The 20,518-nt window shown below is 38.5% G+C and overlaps 1 long non-coding RNA gene across 1 annotated transcript in view; it reads left to right on the forward strand.

Annotated features, from left to right (window-relative positions):
* The window catches only part of LOC146768016 (uncharacterized), a 62,050-nt gene that overhangs the window by 34,637 nt on the left and 6,895 nt on the right, over positions 1–20,518 (forward strand). The window contains exon 2 of the long non-coding RNA XR_014954454.1: positions 5,848–6,048. This is a non-coding gene — a long non-coding RNA (uncharacterized LOC146768016). The remainder of the gene's footprint in view (positions 1–5,847; positions 6,049–20,518) is intronic.

Below are 20,518 nucleotides of genomic sequence, written 5' to 3' on the forward strand. Positions count from 1 at the left end.
ACCCATGTTCTTATAAAACACTATTCAGCCAGTAGCAGTATTCTGATTTAATTGCTCTTATTTACAGATCAGAGAGTACCACAGCATGCAAATTAGGGCACTTTTGGCTCCCTGCTGGTGACTGTGCTCATTCCTTTCAAATGCTTTCCAGAGCACATACTCTTAATTTCTACATTTTTAGATCTATATTTCTGCATTTTAATTTACATTTTCAGGAAAGGAAATAAAATATTGAAAACAGAAAAGAAAGCATTACAAACACTCTGGAAAGGAGATAGGATCAAATAAAATACAATTGAAAAAAACCAGAAAATTTGGAAGTTTAGTGACTATAAGAAAATGGGCCGGGATGAAATAAATTGCAATGAAAAGGACCAAATATTACCTAAATTAGCCTCACTGAAGTTGCAAAATCAGGGTAAAAAATTTGAACATGATAAGAGATAAGACAGGAGAAGAATTGAATGAATTTACATGGATAAGGGAAAAAGAAAAAAAATCTTCACCCAAAGGAAAACAATCTAAAGGCATGGGATGTGATGAATTGCCGGGACATGGACCAAAGCTTCCTGAGATGATGCTCATTGAAATCACAAGATTTCATTTCCTTTCCTAAGAGGAAACCACCCTTTTCCTGGTGATTACTTAGTGAAGCCAATGCTCTTTATTACAGTACTTGGGGATGGTTCTAGAGCTGTGTTCCTTTTATCAGTAGGGCTGGTGCTTTATCAAGCAGGAGTTTTATGCATTTTCATGTGAAAGAGTACTTAGCTTTACTGAATTCCACAATATAAAGGAAAAAACATTGGGGTGCTAATCTTATTCTGTGAAAACAATCTAATAATTCTCACTTCTGAGTGATGACAGGAAGGGGATGGTTACTGGCACAGTGCCATGCTCACTTGCCTAACCAGATCTATGCCAGGCTGCATTTAGCTCACCTTCTTTCTCAAGGATAGCAAGTGAATACAGCCAGGCTTCCCAGTTGCTTTCTAAGTTTTTAGGACTGTGTTTTCAACTGGAAAACACAGCAGTTAAACATCTGTAATTTGAGGGATTATTCTTGATTAACAGGAGCTGTTAATACATTAAATATTTTCAGGGGGCACATTGCTATCTGTTCTCATCAGAATGAAGAAGGTAGATTTTTTCTTAGGGAAAAAGAGGAGAGAGAAAAAAAATCATCTGCATGATGTCCACCAGGGTAGGTAATTCCAGATATTTTTGGGTTAAGACTAGTAAAATAAAGTAGTGCTGGTAGCAGCTTGAGCAATGATTTTCCAGAATGAAATTCCAAGTTAAATTCAAAAATAATTTGTGATTTTGGTAAGTATAGAAGCTTTTAAAAATATCTGGTGTTGCTCTCACTTTTCATTGGTATTTTTCCCAATCTATGCCTTGGGGTTATACTAAATTTGTTACAAAGATGGTACAGGGACTATTGTCCACATTACTGGGAATGTGCTAATTTGATTTTTCTTGGAAACAAGATGCTTCTTTAGAAGTTATTGTTGCCTAAATTGCTCTTGTTCTTATCAGAATAGCTTCCCAAATGCAAGGCTAGTTAAAAAACCCAAAGCCACAGAAAATAAAAAAACATGGACAAAACCAGCTCTGTAATCTGTCTGACCTTATCAATGTAAACTCTGTTGACAGGTCTCATCCATGGGTACATGCAGTTTTCCCAGCAGGCATCAGCTCTTCTTAGGTCAGCCTCTGTCAATGGTAGGTTTGAGCTGAAAGGATGTCTTCCCATAATGCAGAAAGAGTTTTCAAAGCCCCAGTCTTACCTTCTTCTAATTACAGCAAAAATAATTTTAAATTTGCATCTGTTTAAGAATAACAAAATAGCAAATGTTTTGGGGGCAAGAATGATGTACTTTTATGTGAATCTTTTGGGTCTGCTTCATAATGTATTTCTCTTGCCTGCAAGATGGAAGAGAAATGCTAATGTATTCTGTGTACTGTTATTTTGAACCTGCTGTTATAAATTTATATGAATATTGATGCTGTATGAATTTGTACTGGGACATAACAGGAAACTTTCCAAACATTAAATGAATACCATAGGCAGGAACATGGAAAATCTTTACCTGAAAAGATACACACTGCAGACAGGGCTGTTGATTCAAATGCTGAAGAGAAACATAGGCAGCCTGCCCATCCCAAGTGGTCATGAATTACCACCTTCACATTAATGGCTGTGCCTCGTGTGTATTCATGCTGAAATTGATACCAGGTAGTCAGATCACTGCAGAATATTTCTCTTTGGCAGCAAGAATAAGGAAACAATTAAATTAATCCAGATGGACTGTAGAGTTGTGTTTGCACTGTATATCCCCTCGTAATGTTTTGTCCCTCCATATCCCCTCTTTGTACCTGTTTGGTCCATCCCAGCTTTCCCATCAGTACCTGTATGCCCATCAAACCCCAACCCATCCCCCTGTCTCCTCCCAGGGGATGTGTCCATCACCTGGTGACCCTTGCCCTTTGTCCAGATCCTTCCCCCAGGGTCACCAGGTAACTGGACCCTGGCTGGGACCCCTCCCCGACCCCCTCCTCAGTGGTCACTCTGAGGCCTTGCCCCCCGAGAGCCGCTCCCATGTCCTTCCCCCAGTGGCTGCTCGGGTTTCCCTGCCCCCCTATATCTGGCAGCTCTGGGTCAGGAGTCCCTCTCTCTTGCTCTGGAGGTCCTTCAAAGCCAGATGTGGCCTGGGACCTCTCCAGGCCCTCATTAAACTTTGGAACTAATCCTGAGGGAGAGCACCTCTTTCCTTTGCTTGTGGGATCAGCTCGTCTTTGGACTCACGAGGGAGCTTCTCCAAGCCCCCCGGGATCCAAGGAGAAGTTCCTTCCCTCTGCCTGCCTCACCCCACTGCCCAGCTGGCCGGGCTCCACAGGGGTTCTATCCCCATGGATTCGAGTGGGAGACGTAGCAATAGACCCTCCTCCCTCCTCAACATAAGCCATATCATCAGAGTAAGAGGCTCAGTTAATTAGTTCCATGACTTCTCAATACATCATGCTCATGTCATCATCCCACAAGCAGAGAACAGCACCTGCAGCACTGTCAGATTACAGACAGAGATAGTTTTTCTGATAGGAAAAACTGGGTGCCTCTGTCTTTCCAGTATTCTTGTGCGGCTTTCGGGGGTCACTTGCTGCTGTCCCCCATCCCTCCCCAGCCCCCTGGGACCCTCCAGCTAGCTGTCCCCTCCAGGGACCGGGGTTTTCCGCGGTCCCGCTGCCCTGGGCTCACCAGGCAGCGCTGGGTTGGCACGGTCTGAGCGGCGGCATTGCCTCAGTCGCTGCAAGGAGTCGAGATAAAGAGACCAAGAGAGACCAATGGTATGCTGTCCAGAGAGATTGTATTGCCTGAACGGTTGCAGGGACCAAAGGCCCCGGGCTATTGCCCAGATACAGTTTTATACAGCAAAATTAGGAGATAAGGTCTAAACAATAGAGACAGTGTCCAGCCTGGGCACATCAGAACCACCCCAGGGGTCAGGTCCAATGGGAACTGCTCAGGGGTGGGGAGAAGGGGGTTTACAGAGGAATGCTGAAGCGAAGCACCCCAGAAACAATGGAGCATAGAGAAATGTATCTTTTCCTCAGCCTCCCATTCCCAAGGCCTTTCTAAAACAATGGGGCATACATAAATGTATCTTTTCCCTCAGTTTCTCATTCCCAAGGCCTTTCTAAAACCCTTCCTCCACACTACCATGCCAGCATGATAGCAACATTCCTACTGTTATTTTTTCTCTGGTTAAATGAGGCATAAAGCTACTGGAGTGACTTTCTCAGGATTAACCAGGAAACAAGCAACATAGCAAAGACACTGCATCATCTAACTTACAGGTGATTATCTAATTGAACCAGAAAAATGTCCTTCCATCTTTAAGAAAGGTCATTTTGATATCTACAAAATAACTTTTCAAAGACAAATAAAATGCTAACACACATACTAAGCTGTTTGACAGAAAGTGATAGCAAGTCAGCATGAGAATGATATGTCTAACCAGGGCAGATGCCCTGGTCTGATGCTGCCCTATCACCTCATCACTTCCTCTGGGAGTAGGCATTTATTTTGTTTGATGGGATTTGAAGCAGTCTGAATTGCCATGTGCTGTTTTCTTTGTGCAAATTCTTAGGCAAGGACCTCTTTTTGCACACTGATGCTGTCTAGTTTTTATGTGAAGCATTTTGACCCAGTCATTACCCATAAAAGCATTCAGTCACTTTCTAGAACTAGTCTGTCATTTCAACACACTATTTATACTCAGTTTACATATGACCATCTACTTTGGTGAAACCCATTTATCATTCAACATTTTCTCTGTCCTTGACAAAAGTCTATCTGAAGGGTGCTTAAAAAATAAAAATTGTTGATGCTTTTGATTTTAACATTTTAGAGAACAAAGCACTTTTTAGGACCACATCATGAACAATGAAACAAAAGCAAGCTCATGTTTTTTGTGCTTGGTAGTTGGTTTTGGGTTGTGTGATTTCTACCCTACCGATTTTTTTTTAGGTATTTTTAAAGTAAGTGTATGGGAAGGGAAATTTATCAGCTCAGGTCATGCTTCAGTCTAATTTTCCCAAATTACATGTGCATGCATTTCACTTGAAAGGAAAATTCCTAAATCTTGGAAGAGTTCTTGGTATATTGTGTAGGATTTTAGTTTTTGCAAAGAGAGGTGCTCCACATTCCATCCCACTACCTTGCTGGATGAGACAGTGTTCTTGCCATTTTCACCTTGAAAATAACACCCTCCCTTTTCTGTGCAGATTGTTTTATGTCACTTTAATTCATTTAATGTAGTTTTAAATAATTTATGGTTACTGAGCTATTAAACTAAAGTAATTATTTCAAATTATATTGCTCTGTGACACTGTTACAGAGGGAAGTAGTTCAGTGGAGGAATCCACATACTATTATCACTCCAATTTTATTTGAACAATGCAATAATTATTTGAATTAAATGGTTAATTAGCTACAGAATACATCTTATTAAATCACAACAAATAATCCAGGCTTGAGGACTGGAAGCTGGGTTAAATTCCCAGGAGAAGTGTGTGTCTCTTGTACCATACTGCCTCTGTGTGTGGAAGAAGCCACTGCAAAGAACAGATTTCTGTTGTCTCTGAGAACAAATGCCTGACCCTGTATTTCTTCTCCTTTACACTAAATTTAGAATAAGTGATGCAATAAAATTTAAGATTCTTTCCCAATTTAGGCATTGCATTTCCATTGACTCAATATTCTATAATGGAAGGTAAGTCAGAGCTAAATTCCTTTTAATGGATTTTAATGAAATAAATTATATTTACTCAGTAATCTTAAAATAGTTTGAGCCCTTTATAAGAGTTTGAAGAGAAGATGTCTATAAGTTGCTGGTCATGATCAGTCATGACCAGGACATCAGAAATTAATTTAAAGAAGAGTATTCCTAGCCTCAAGGGCATGAAATAAATGGAAAAAATAGTGTTCCTATCAATTATTTGGTAGGCAAACTAGGCAAAGAAGCCTTTAAGATCTTGCAAGTAAAACATTCACCAGATGGTAAATGCGTAGTATTTTTCTTTGTGGTGTTTGATTTTTTTTTGTTTGTATGATGGTTTATTTGTATGTTGCTTGGTGGTTTCGTTTGTTTGTTTGTTTTTAATGATGTTAGGCCACATACAAAAAATAAGTTTCTATTTCCTTATTTGGCTGTTAATTCCATACCAGGAAAGTTCACTTTGGTCAGCTGCCTGTTGAATTGAGTTTTACAACGTATTTGTCTATAGATTTGGGTATTTTCTGTTGTCAATTAATTTGTTTATACCATCTTTATATAATTTCAGGGTTTCTATTTTTTGTGTTATTGGTTTGGCTTTTCCTGTGGATTGCAACAACCAATTTCAAAAGAGCAGGCTAAGAAATGAAAAGAAAATTAATGTCACCCTTCAAAATCTGATATTCTTCCTACAAGAGGTGGTCTCTCTTTGAAGTATAATCCTGCAGGACTTCAGGTCATTTGGATTTCTCTGGTTTTCTTGACTCAGGTTAGTTCTAAGACCTTATATACAGAGAAGAACTTGCACTGTTGTTGTGGTTGCTTTCCTCCTTCTGGCAATTGCAATGGTTTGCTGCCCTTATGATTCATAATGGTTTCCCATCTGCTGCTTGCTTCTGTTCAAGATGCTGTGCATTTTTAATCTCTGAATTGTTCGGTCTGAGATGGTTTGGGGACACACAGCTCCTGCAGAGTGTCTCCTAAAGACAGGATTCTCCTCCTGCCATTTCTCCCAGATAGAGGTGTCCATTCTGAGGAAACAAGTGTCTACAGTGCATGCAAAGGGGTGCTATGGACAATTTTTGATGAAGAAAATTTAGGTTTTATGTCAGAACTGACCCACCATGGTTCCATTTCTGTCTTCAGGAAATGCAGTTGCAGAGTGGGCAGTGTTTCTTCTGCTGGCTAGGTTACCTTTAACACTTCCTTAAAATAATAAACTGTCATCAAAACTGCATCTGCTGCATGGAGATGTGGTACCCAGGCAAAATGAAATGCTCATGTAATTTATTTTGACCATTCTAGAAAATAGCTACAGGTCTTAAATCCTTCAATCTGGGGATGCTTGGTCTTAGTCATTTAAAGAATGTATAATTTACAATGAGAAGAAAATATTCTGCCATTGTGCTTGAAATTGCATGCATTTTAAAGATTGAGGTTGAAAGTATTCATTTATTTGTAATACTTCTACTATTGATCTGACACAGAAATGCAGTTTTTTCCTCTATAGCTCCAGTCAGGTAACAATTAAGAAAATGAGAGGTTATTCTTGATTCTGCTTCCTCCATTCAGGAAGGAAGACTTGCATATATTTATGTTTACATACATATATACATGAACACACAAATGCGCATACAGTGCTCATTCCCCAAAGACATAACTCCCGAGGACTCAAAACAACCTCTTCTCACTTTGCAGAGAATCACCTTAAATCATGGGCACAAAGCTTCAAAGTGCTCTCACAGGTGAATGTCAATACAGAATATAATTTGGGGAAAAAAAGAAAAGCTACAAACCCAGCTCACTTCACAAAATAGTTAATAATGGAATCATAGGCTACCGCAGATAAGAAATGTCTTTATTAAATATTTCTGCATAAAATTTGCTGCTAGGTTTATGTGCTAGCTACAGACCAAACACAAGTTTGTTGGGCTCAGTTCTGATCTCAGCTTCATGCTAATTTTGCAGACACTATAATTTATTTCTTCATGGAATCATTCGTGGGTATGTGATTTAGCCCAGCCAGCATTGTGGTTTTCTTCTCCTATGAGAGCCAACAGATAACAAGAAAAAATAAGAGCTAAATATCTCACCCAGATAGTTCAGCATCTCAAGACAGGATTGTGACAGGAGAAGAGGAGAGGAAGGAACAGTTTTTATACTTGCAGTGCAGTTTTAGCTTTATCCTTGTTTGTCCAATGTAAGTTCTAGCCTCCAGAGAGACTTAAGGGAGAGCCAGCAAGATTTTGGAGCTCTTGAAATTACTGAAACAATCTTTGTATTATTGAATATCTATTTCTATTGATCAAGACATGCATGCTCTGGGTGAATTCTGCCACTCTGAAAGCTTAAATTCATGCCACATGTCAGAATATAAAAACTTTTGAATATGTGCATGTTTTTGGTGGGTTTTGTTGGTTTGATTTTTTTAATACTGTCACAGAGCAAAGAATTTACATAGTCAAGCCATGCCTAAAATCTGAATGTGACCCTAATCAGTGCCTTACTTGTATTGCAAAATGGATGTTCAGTAAAAACCATGGAAATATACTGAGGATATTTTTCCATAAAAAATAAAAAAAGTCTTAATCTATTGCTGCAGCCATCTGTTATGAACACCTCCCTGCAAGTTTCTTTCTGTTTTCAAAATATTTTCATGATCTTCCTGAGAATAATTATAAATCATAGCTGACAAGCCACTTAAGAACTTACTCTAAAATATTATTAGTTCATTAGATGGCTACCTGTGCTTAAGAACTAACAAAGAAAAAGAAGAATCCCTTTTGAAACTTCCAAGTTGGGTGATTTGAAACAGATCCACAAATCACTGTAAATCAATTGATCTCAGTGGAGCAAACATCATTCTTTCATTCATCATGTTCTGTGCCAACACATTTCCCAACTCATGGAATTCTGCAGGTTTTAAATGACAGCTGTGTCTTCTCCTGTCTGTAATTTGAACAAGATGAGGAGCCTGTTTGATCCTTGGGAATGGCATCTTGGGCACTCTGCGCAGTGATAACAAGCACCCTTTTAAGAACAGCTTCATTATGCTCCCTTCAGATATTGGCAAGGGCTGGGGGTGACAGAGTGGCTGAGATGGATCATTGAGCTGATCAGATATGGCAATCCCTGTGGTTTCTGTGTTCTTGAGGACGACAGGATTTTAAGCAAGCATAAACACTTCACAGCTGCCTGGTAGAAATCTGTTTTATTGGTTAAGGGGTTGAGGAAGAAGGCACATTCTCAGAGGTTGTGGGGAGAAGTCTATAGCATGGATGCATAAGACGATGATGGATTTGTATTTAAGTGACAGTTTGTAACAGACAGATCACTGAGGAGCAGAGCTCAGAGATTTCTATTCCTTTGCAAAAATATACAAATATATGTGTTGCTTCTGGTTTTCACAGTGGTTGCCATTTTAGAGGGGAGCAAGCTGTTTAGGATTTTTACTCCAGGAATATAAGAATGTTTTCTGTTTATTCCTACTTTATGATGTGGAACCAGAAAACGGCAAAGGCAGGTGCAATATCTTAGAGGAACAGGTAAATATCTGACCAAAAAAATGCTCATGGTTTTAGATTTTTTAGCATATTTGAGTCAACAATATTTAATTAGAAGAATTACTGTAAGGGAGTGTTTTGCTTTGGTATTCTGAAAAAAGTATAGCTAAAGGGGAAATTAAATTGTGGCATCTAATAAGGAGAGAAGTGCCTAAAAACCACTGAAAGTCAGGGGAAATAAGGTGCTTAACTCCATTAGACCCTTTCATAAATCTGCATAGTCACCTGTAATCATCTTAAAAGCTTAAATATTCCTTGCAAATTTGGCTTCCAGACTACAGCTCAGAAAAACACCCCAGTTATGGGCAGACCCATAGCACATTATTGAAACTCTTCAGGGCATTGATTTGCTTTGTCATCATGTGTATTCCCCTTTCCCAGCCTTAAAAAGAACCTGTGACAGTGATTTTGGTCAGAAAGTCTTTTATTTCTGTATCTGAAAGCTTTGTGAGCCTCAGTGAGCTAGTGATAATGAAACTTGCATAAGGAAACACAGAGATGGTTTGATTCTTTTCCCTCTAATGCTGTTTTGGAACATCCTTACAAACCTCATCACTTTAGCTGTGATCTGTTTTCCCCAGAAAGAAGCTTGCTTTGAAACAAGAGGGCCGAAACAAGAATCTTTTGATGGATTAAGCTATAAATACAAGTGATAGAAAGACTTTAAGCAAAAATCCTGTTAACTACCCTTTAAATCTAATCTTGGCACTTGTGGAGTCAGAAACTCAGAGAGAAGAGCACTGAGAGCTGGAGGGGACACAGAAACAAAATAACTGTGACAGTGCCCTGGTGTGGGAAGCGAGGAGCCCACTGGCACCGGAGCTGGCTGAGCCCTGGAGAGGGTAGCATCCCTCTGCCAGCTCCTGGAAAGAGCCACATGCACCACCAAGGGCCCCTCTGATGACTTCTGCTGAAAAGCTGCAAAAATCGGATTTTTTAGATGCACTTTTATTTGAATTCCCCAATGCCTGTGTTTTCTAAGGGAGTCTTAAAGAAAAGCACGTGAGCTCCTGGGCTTGCCAGTGGTGTCCACGTCCCTCAGGGCTGTTTGAAGAGTTTTACTGGGGTCATGTAGTGTGCTCACAGATGTGGTATATTCAGTCAGCACTGTGCATGCATTTGAAGTCAATTTGTGTGATACCTATATGTATAAATATATGTAAAGACAAATCAAATTATATAAACATGTTTATAGAAAATTGAACCACTCTATTTTCTCATTTTGACATACTGCCCTGAGGTATCTCTGTTGTGACATGGTGTTAACCTTCATGTCACTATTGCTTTTCATCTTCTACATTCTGTTTTGGCCAAATTGGAAGGAAGGACTCAGTTTGTGGCACCATGTAGCTCAGACTTCTGTGAAATGACATTTTATATGTGCTATTTTATTTTCAGATTTCCTGGAAGTTGTTTCAACTTCTGCATTTCATTGTTGTCATCACGTCTGTCAAATAAAATGCATTGAATATGTCTGTCTGTGGCCACATGTTAAAGTTTTGTAAAGTGTGTTTTTTCTCTGACCCTTGAAACCTTTCAGTATTTCCTGTCACCTGTTACAGCTGGCCTCTGTGGGTGTGTAATAAACAGAAAGAATAAAAAAATCCAAAATTAAAGTCCAATGCCTTGGTCTTTGTTAATGCTTCCAAAGGAGCAAAGATAAAAGGAAGATTTTCATATGACCTGGTTTTGACAGGTGGCAGCCTCTCACCTGCACACTCCTTGTGTTTCCCATCTGGCATGAAGTGGTAATGACAGCGTATAAATAAGTGTTAATCTAGTTTTATGTTAATGGGTTGTTTGTTTTCCATTTCCATTTCACTAAAAGTTTCCTGTTTGCCTGATAAGAGTCTGGGGCAGCAGCACTGATGGAGCTCTGGACACATCACATGTATGTCCACAGGTATTTCCTGTGAGGCTCAGAAAGGGGAAATGATGCTCCCCAAAATGCAGAGAGCTCCTGAGACCACAGGCTCTGCTGGCTGTGGTACCTTGGTGGCCTTGAGCACAGATTTACATTGGCGGAAGTCCTTTGCCTTCTTCCCACAGCAGCCTGAGCTTTCCTAGGTCCAACACACCTTTGGCAGAAGTGACCACTTGCTGTCCTGGGGTGATTCCATGTCCCACCATGCCTTTGCTTTGCTCAGCAGCAGCTGAAAGCCCTGAACTCCATTATTTCAACTGTTTCTGCAAAACTTTGCCTGCAATGTAAGTGTTACTGTATGAACTGCATATGAATCCCTAATGCCTAATTGAGATGTTATTTGAATGAGTTCCCACATCTCTTCATTCCATTTTAATTAAAATCAATGAAGATATTGATTAAAAGACCAAAATCTAATTTTTTTTTAATATAAAGGTATAGATGAAGATTGGTTTTTTTTTGTCTCCAAAAAAGCTTTGGAAAGCATCACTGTTGCAAAAAAAGCTACTTACTTGTTAATATAAGACTTGGATTTTTTTTTTTTTTTTTGTTATTGTTAACACACATCTTTATTTCACCAGAATTGTAGTTTGTGTTTGCACTGCTGCAGAATGTCAAGGGCGCAAAGTCTGTTAGCTTGTGTTGAGCAGCTTTTTTTTTTTTTTTTTTTTTTATAATTTTCTAACTGGTGTTGGGAACTTCTAGTCATTAAAAAGGTAATGAATCCAGACAAACCTTTTCAAGTCCTTTTCTGGTTCATCATCACCTTTCCAAGGCAGCACAATTACACACCAGCTTAACAAAAATAAGAGAAACACATAAACAAACAGATAATGAGAAAGAGTTCTCCTTTCCTCCCACCCACATCTTAAAACTGGTGTCTCCATAGGAAATTTATATGAACATTTCTGATATCTCTGTTTTGAAGTGCCCAGAATCATCTTTGAACATTTCTTCTTTTTTCCTTCCTAGCTCTTCCCAAGTACCACTGCTTACTACAGTGTTGGAGTCAGATGACCACCTCAGATCTTATTCTGAGAGAGTTTTACCTGTTCCTTCAGTTTCCTCCCCACTCAAGCATTTTGGGGGCTCTTGCCTTTCTCTCAACACTGCCTAAAATCATGCTTTTGTGGTATCTTCTGCTAAGGAAACTTTTCCATCTCCCACCTCAGGTTCAGGTCACTTTTTACCCCCTTCCTTTCCTTTTGTTTATCTCCTAAACCCCTCTGCTGCAGCGGTTTCTCCTGCATCTCTCTTCTCAAGCCTTTATTGTCTGCCTTCTGCCCTTTCCCTACCTCAGAAGCAGAAAGAAGCAAGGCTCCTAATGAACCATCCCTTGATCAATTTAAAGTGTGTGCCTCTAGCTTATTCTTCTTGATTTGACTGCTGCCCTTGACAAAGATAATGACTCTCACCTCCTCTGCTTTCTCTCTTCTCCTACCTTGTGTGATTGTATCATATCCTGATGACATGTTGTTGACTGGACACCTATAAATCTGGAGCATCAAGTAGTCAAAAGGACAAACAGTTCTGACACCTGCAAGTGAAAAAACTATCTCTGTGATCTTTAAGAGAATGCTTAAAATCCTTGCTATATTCAGCTGAAGTTCTTTGTTCAAGTGCTTCTCAGTCGAAATAATGGCAAAAGAGATTCTGATATCCTTACTGTGAATAGTACAATTGCTCCAGGTTGCTCCACTGAGAATTTTTGTTGAAATTAATGGAACTCTTCCTGCAGCAAACAACAAAAAGTACTGGAACAGAGTAAAAATAAAAATCCTATGAAATCTTGACTACTGTTTAATTAGAAGTTTCACTGCAGGATTTGACAATGTTTTTCCCCCTTGGTGTTCAGAACAACAGATACTGGGAGCAACAATAATAATTGTTAAATGGCTGAACTGAAATTCTTTTGGGTAATTTTTCTTTTCTTCTTTGGGTTGTAAGAAACAGATATTGTCTTTCTTATTTTGAATAGTCAACTCTTCCAAGTAGGGGTTTTTTCCTACTTAATATTCATAAAGTTTCATTCAAGTGGAGAGTTTTGTATTAGTAGCAGATGATTATCATCGAGGAGTTCATTATGAGCAGACAAAGTACAACTGGATTTACCATTTCCATGAAGACTATCATAAGATATTTGTCACCATTCAAAAGCTCTCACTTCTGTGTTTGAAATAATGGGTAACTTGCAGTGATTAAACTGATGGAAAACAAACAGGCAAGGTAGGTAATAAGGCTATAACAATGTTTTTGGGATTTACATAGTTTGAAGTGAAAGCATGGCTTCAAATGCCTGTGACACAATTACATACCTGCTAAAATTTATAGAACCAAGATTTCTCTACAGTCTGCTGATGATTAAGCTAGGGTGGCATTTCTGTCTGCAAGATATGAAGCTCATCTCATTTGAAGAGTGTTTCAAAGCCCTCTGATTTAATATAACGTTCACAGAAGTTAGAGCTCGCAGCATGTCTCATCTAGAGTAAACTGCAAGACCAGAAAAAGCCCCAAGTAGACATATTTGTACACTGCACTTTTATGTGAAATTCAGAATCAGTCTTCCTTCAAGGTTTAATGTAGTCTGTTATTTCCCTCAAGGTTTTTCCATTCTCTTCCAGCTTTATTAGGTTTAGATATATCTCTGCTGTTATATTTCTCTTTTAAGTGAATTATACCCCTCTTCAAGTAACTTTAAGGTATCAATAAAATACATTTTGCATATTTTCTTTTAAAACTTTGTTTAGACTAAATAAACATTTTCATTTGGCTCTATCTTTTTGAAGAACATAACTAACACCTAGCTGAGGCATATGAAATCCTCAGTTTTTGTATCAAAATCCTACTGTATAAGAATTAAAACTGTACAGTTTTCCCAGTGACCAGGAAAGGGCCAGTGTGTCTAGGGGTGTACTTGTGTGTAGGTATGGATGGAGATTTATGTGTTCACTCACTTTTCAAAGGACGTTTAAAGGATTAAACTCCTTCACCCTCTAAGGGTACTTGAGGAAGAACAGTCACAAGATAATGAAGTGAAGCACACTGCTTATTGAATGTGCTCCATCTCAGTCTTGCAGGAAAGTCTTCATATCATAGAAAACATTAGTCATTGTTTGCTGAAAATGTGGCTGAAGCTCAGTTAAAAGACTTTTTAGTCTTCTGTCACTGTGAGAAGGATATTATCCCTGCTCCTTCCATTGTCTGCACAAACCAAAAGTGTCTTTTTTTTTTCTTCTATGCCATTTTTCTATGCTTGCTTCATACACAGTCACTAAAATATAGTAAATTCGATTAAAACGAAGTAGCCAGATTTAATCTGTATTCCTTTCCTCCTTGCTAGGGATTTATTTCTCCATTCATTGAGAAAGATGCTCTGCAACAGAGTATATTTGACAATGCATAACTCACAGTGCTCATTGTCATCTCTGTATTCTTTGTTTTGATGTAAAGGAACCATGCAAAGGGAAAACAAAGAAGAAATGTTCTCTCACTGCCTATACCAGATATACAAAGAGCCTGCCTGAGTTTGTGTGGAGGTTTACTGATACATTATTTGATTATATCCTGAACTTCTTATTTTTGATCATTCAATAAAACTACCCCCCTCTGATGGTTTTAATTTTTATTTTGAGTGCAAAGAGTAGGTCAGATGCAACTATTCTATCATGGTTTCTTTACCCACCTTTTCACAGTTGTTCTAAGCCTTTTTCATTACTGCAATATCATAAAATGTTATTTCTTTTTCTTTCTTGATTCATTCTTTCACAGAAGATTTATGTACATAATAAATTTTGTGTTACTTTTTTAATACTGAAGGAATGAATACATTCTGCTCTTTCTCTAAAGGTCTGCTTTTAGAAGAAGAGTCTTTTAAGAAACACATTTTAGGGGCACTGAAGCAGAAATTAGTTAAGGCTGGGGGTGGTTTTAAATTCAAGTGTGAGTTCATTGGGGTTTTGAAGATACCCCAGAGAAGATTCATGTCTTGCTTGGATGAACAACATATTTGCATCAAGACCAAGAAACAGAGATATGAAATATAGGTACTCATTCAGCAATTTCTTAATCATCATATCCTTGTACTTACCAAGATGCTATTAGTAAACTACAATTTGGAAAGCAGCATATAGCTTTGCTTTGAAATTTGAATATTCCCAGGCTTTGAGGCTGAATCCAAGAGAAGTGGAGTCCGCAAGACCAGCAGACTTGGAAATCTGTTCCTCTGTCACTCTGGCAGCATTTCAGAAAGCTGTTACTGCCCTTCTGACAGCTTAAAGCATCCCTCTGATTTTCAGCCTAAATGTATGAGCAGCCAGCTCAAGTTGTTCTTTGCCAGCATTGACCCCTGCCGTTGGTTAACCTCAACCCATTTTTTTTTTATTTCTGCTTTCAAGGTCATTTAGGTTTTTGAATGGTATTTCCTTTTTTGATGGCACCATTCAGCTTCATGCCCTCAGGAGGTCTTAAGGAGTCCACACCAATGGACCAATGGCAAAGTTGTTAATTAAAATAGTAGATTGAATGATTTTGAGAGCCTTTTTGAGTGGCTCACTGGTAATCTGCTACAGCTCTTATGAATACAAAAGTTTAAGGGTTTTTTAGGTTCTTTAGCCATTTTGCAGTTCTTGCAAGAAAAATCAGTTTGCCACACTGCTCTTGAAGGTTTTTGAAGACTACATACATTGAACATAGGGATTTATATTTATTAGAAAATCTCTAATTAAAGATTGGTTTTACACAGAACAGAACCAGGACAGCACAATTGCACAGTTAGAGTTGGTTATGTTTTACACTTTCTTTTCCATCAAACTAGGTTCTCCTTTTCCTTGTCTTTGTTTTACAGCCTTTGTAAGGAATTTGATAATAAATTGTTTTCATGTTAAGAACAAAAGATAGTTGTCTAGCATGACTGTTGGCAGAAATTACACATTTATCTATAAATTAACCTTTGGAATATGTAACTGAGCAACATAAAAAATGTATTCTTACAATCAGGAAAGGAGATATTTCTGTTTTGCTAATTGGAAACTGAGGCATAAAGATAAAAAAAGCCATTTTTAATTGAATGCAGCAGTTGTTCCAAATCTATTCTAAGATCATGGACTTTTCAACAGAACAATCCTAAATGTACAAATACAATTGTCCAATGATGCTCGCTTTTCAAATATTGAATGATGAAGATCTATAGTGTCACAAACTACAGCTCTGGCATTAGGAGAGTTACTAATTAAATTCTCTTAAATGCATTTTGCAAAATAACTTGTTTGTACAAATTTCAAAGGGATACAAAAAATTTGTAAAGCTTGATGGGTAGGTCACCACAATTTATTTGCTTGACTGACCTTGAGAACAAATCCTCCAAAAGAAGTAATTTAAGACTCTTTTACAGCTATTTGTTTTTTGCCATTTCTTATGATAGTGCCAAGATGAAGATATTTTGACTATTGCTAAGAGCTCGGATACAACCACCACTAATTTTCCAAAGATAAGAGATTTCACAAGGTAATAATTTACAGTAATTTTCATCTGGATTATCAGAATCTTTAGGGGTTTTTAGCTCATCTAAACCACTGTGTCTTTATTCTTATTCTAGTTTCTAACCCCCCCCCCCCCCCCCCCCCCTTTCCTCCTCCAACTCAGGAAATTAGGAAAACTTGTTGAAACTTATAATTTTCAATTTGTGCATATAGTTTCTTGTCTGTCCTTTCCCAGCTGTCATTTCTTTTGCCTTTTTCATAGCACCATTCTTTATCTTAAAGTGAAATTAATTTACTCCTTCATCTCTTTTTATGAAGAGATGGCTTGACTTTTCCTCATCTTAGTTAATTTCTTCCTCTCTGTCTCTGTTTACTCAATGAAATTTCAAGCCTCTTCACTGATGTACTTTTGTCTCTGACCTATTGAATAAATAATCCTTAGATGTGTCACTCTTGTGCTTCATTATAATCATCTGTCATTTAGTATATCATTCCATGGGGCTTTTTTTCTTTGTTTTTTATTTTGATTTCCCTGCTGTTTTGCTTGAAGTTTTACAATTAGGGGTCACCAAAAGTATCTAATTCCTACCAGTCTGGTTTATCTTTATTACACTAAGCAGGCTTACAAGCTGATTAAGACACCTGAAGTAGTATCTTGAGATATGGGAAATACTCAAAACTCTTCATTAACGTTTGCAGTTTTTGTTAAATGAAAAGTAATTATGAGTTCCATTGTGTCATGCAGGTAGTCATTAGTGTTGAGTGTGTCTTTGGGAAATAAGAGAGCAGATCAGAGCAAGGCTTTAAGCTGCATACATCTATTTGCATACTGTAACTGCAATGACAGCCAAGAGACCCAAATGGTTCCTGGCGCGAGTAATCTCCTATTATTTTTCCCCTTTTTTGGGATGCAAGATCATTATGACCATATAAATGTAGCAAGACAATGTTGTGTTTCTTTTCAGTGAAGATTTTGTGTTAACTTCCCAATTCCAAATAACAGAACAGAAAATATTAATAGTGGTGACGTTAATACAGTTTTTAAAATGTGCTTATCTTGTCCTCTCAGTTTTCCAGAAGATGAATGTTGTTGTGTTGACCCACCTTTTTGAGACTGAGGAAGACTTTGGAACATGCCCAGGATCTCCCATGGGCCATGGCCTTGCTTCACATGGAAACAGAGTTGTGAGGAGATTAAATGTGCTTGAGGCTCCCCCACAAGCCTTGGTTGTGTCTATAACAGCTTTAAACTAGATCAGAGTAAGAGAAGCAGGGAGGATAAGGGCTTAAGCCAAAGAAGCACTTGAGACAAGATAAAGGTGGTGCTGCTGTCTGACTGTCTCAGGCCTAAGAAGAGGTAAATCTGGGGGAGAAGAATGTATCACTGATAATGGACAAGAAGAATGCAGAAATTTTGGGCCACAAGGTAAGCCAACTCAGCAATGGTCTGAAATCAGCGCTAAGTGGATAAAGGATAATTCCAGCAGGGCAGATCCTGACCACCAACTCAAAAGAAGAGGAAGACTGCACATGGGAATAATTAGCATTAGAAATGAGGGAATCGTTCATTAACCAATAGAATAGGAGAACTGTGTAGCCAATAAGAATAAATTGTTTGTTAAAATGTAGAAATAATTAAGAGTTTTGTATGACTTCAGAACCCCCATCAAGAAGCCCAGGGTGAAGAAAGACCAACAGGACTCCACTGGGTCCTCACCTATCTTCTGCTTAATCTTTCTCTTTCTCCACACCCCTCTTTTCTACTTCTTTCAATCTCTGTCCCTCACATTCATTTACTGTTAAACAAAATCCCTGCTATTGCCTTTGGCAGATGGTCTTGTTTGCACCTTAATTTGGGCAGAGCCATCTCCTGTAATGGGATCATAACAGGGTCTCAGAGCCACGCACTGCTTTCCCATAAAGGCTGTGCTCACAACACATCTGTTATTCCATCCATTCCCAACCAACCATGTAAAGCTTTCTTTGCTCTCATCTTACTTGAGAACTTTGAAGCTCTGTTTCATTCTTCTGATCTAGCTGTCTAATGCTTTGCTTTCCCCCCAGAGAATAAGCATTTCATGTGCCAGTGGGAGTGATGGGTTTAGCCACAGGGAGTGCTGCGTGCAGACACTACATTTCCTGCAGTTTTCACTGACATCTATCACATTTCTTTTCCCTGCACACAATGTTTATTCCAGTGGGTCTTTACCACAGGATTTTGTCAGCTTGCAGAGCTGTTTTTACGGTGCTGCACATCCAAGTATCACTTCTCACCCAGGATTGCAGTGGAAGTGAGTCTTCCATAAATATCTCAGGGCACGGAAAAAGGCTTGAACACAGCAAAGAGAACATCTGCTAAAGTTGGATGTTTGTGCCACAAGCTCTATGGCCTATTGTTTCTCGATGCATTGTGTTAAATTGTCTAAGTGCCCTGCTTGTGTTAGGTGGGTTTATGACCTTTAATATTAAAGGATTTCTCTAGCTTTTTGTATCTTTGCATTTTTGAACAGAAATCAAGCAGCAGTTGACTTGCATTTTGAATTCAGAACAGTGAAAAATCACAGTAAATAAACCTTTCATCACATATTTTGCAAAATACAAGCAAGAAAAGAGAATGCACATAGTGAACACTTTACACATGCCTTGATTTTGCAGAAATTATATATCACTTACCTAAAAGATGCCACCTTCCATGAAAGCTAAAAAAATGAAGTATTTGCAGGTCCTTAACTACTATCACAGGGTAGCATTTTAGCCACCCTGTTTAGTTTTGGATAGTTGCAGAGACGTGGGTTGCAAGGAAACACATTTATTTTATGTTCTCTTAATGTACATAAACTAAGTTAAAAATCTGCTTTTATTTTTCACCTTTTGTTACATAGTGGGGGAATCTCATTTGTTTTGACTCATCTTTCCTGCATCTTCCTCCCAGCTTCTCCTCAAGTTCATGCTTACTGCTACTTTCCAGGCAGGTATATTTTTAATAATTTTTACAATTTTTTTTTAACATGAATTTGGAAGCTGCAATGGCTTTGGTTTGATAGGCTAGAAATCTCTTGAGTAATAAGACCAAATAGGAAAAATTCTATCCACAAAACCTCATCAAGTTCAACTCTTGGTGTAGGTGTGCATGAGCAATTATCCTCATAGCTGGACACAGACTGCTGATGGTAGAAAGCAAAACTGAAACTTTCCCTTGTGAAATAAGATATTTTTCCCCCTTTTGCTTCACTAAGTTTTCCAACTTCTTCATCTTTCAGCATTAGAATTAAGGTTGATCCAGACTTGGGTATCAGTAAACAGTAAGCAATTTCTTTGAAGTGTTAACAGTCCTAAATACAGTTCTAGATGTTCTAAATTAGGAACTATAGTATTTTTCTGAAAGAATTGTTGATGAAAACAGTAATTTTCCTTTAATATTATATATATATATATATAAATATATAAATTATTTAATTGGAGTGGAACAATTTATATTTTACTTTAAAAATTCTTACGTAAAGACACTTTCAGTGGAAGGGGTTTTGCGGGAGAAGCAAAGTGAAATGTTCTGTGTGGGTCTTTGAACAATGGCTCTATATTTGTTTCCAGGTAGTTCATCAATTATATAATCTGCACTGGAGCTACAAGCATGTGGTGACAGCCTGGGAAGCAGAGCAGGCCAGAGATGTTTCTCCTTCAGCAGTCTGTGGAGCCCAGCAGCTTGCTAAGTGAGGAGCTGTCAGGGACAGGGTTAGAGTTATGGAATTCCATGACTCCCCAGCTGGGAATTGAGACATCCCAGCTGCTTGGTGCCACCCCAGAGGGACCATGGGCACCAGGTTTCCTCTCCTGCTCCCTGCCAGCAGTTCCACTGGAGATGTCTCATCCCTCAGCAGTGTCTCTCCTAGGGAAGGCATGCCTAACCATGCCTAGTTGGGAAGTGCTTGCCAGCTTTTAAAGATATCTAACCCAAATCCCTGGTTTCCTCAAGGGCTTATATTGTGTCAGGTTTCAAGCAGCTAATCAGGAAAGGAATATCCTTGCTGAAAGTTTTCCTACAGAAACCAGAGGAAGATACTGTGATATTTTAGAATGAGCACACACATCAGTGAAAAGAACAAAATGTCCAGCACTGAACCTTGACATTGATTACTTTAGTCAAATCTGGGATTCCCTTAGTTAATATAGATTTATTTTTCAATGGGCTTGCAGAAGTGTGAGACAGGAATATTTTCTTCTGTCTAAAATCCCTCACCTATAAAATGCAAATTGTACATTCACACTTACCTCAGA

Source organism: Lonchura striata, chromosome 3 (genome assembly GCF_050655825.1).
Source record: "Lonchura striata isolate lonStrDom1 chromosome 3, ASM5065582v1, whole genome shotgun sequence".
Classification (NCBI taxonomy): domain Eukaryota; kingdom Metazoa; phylum Chordata; class Aves; order Passeriformes; family Estrildidae; genus Lonchura; species Lonchura striata.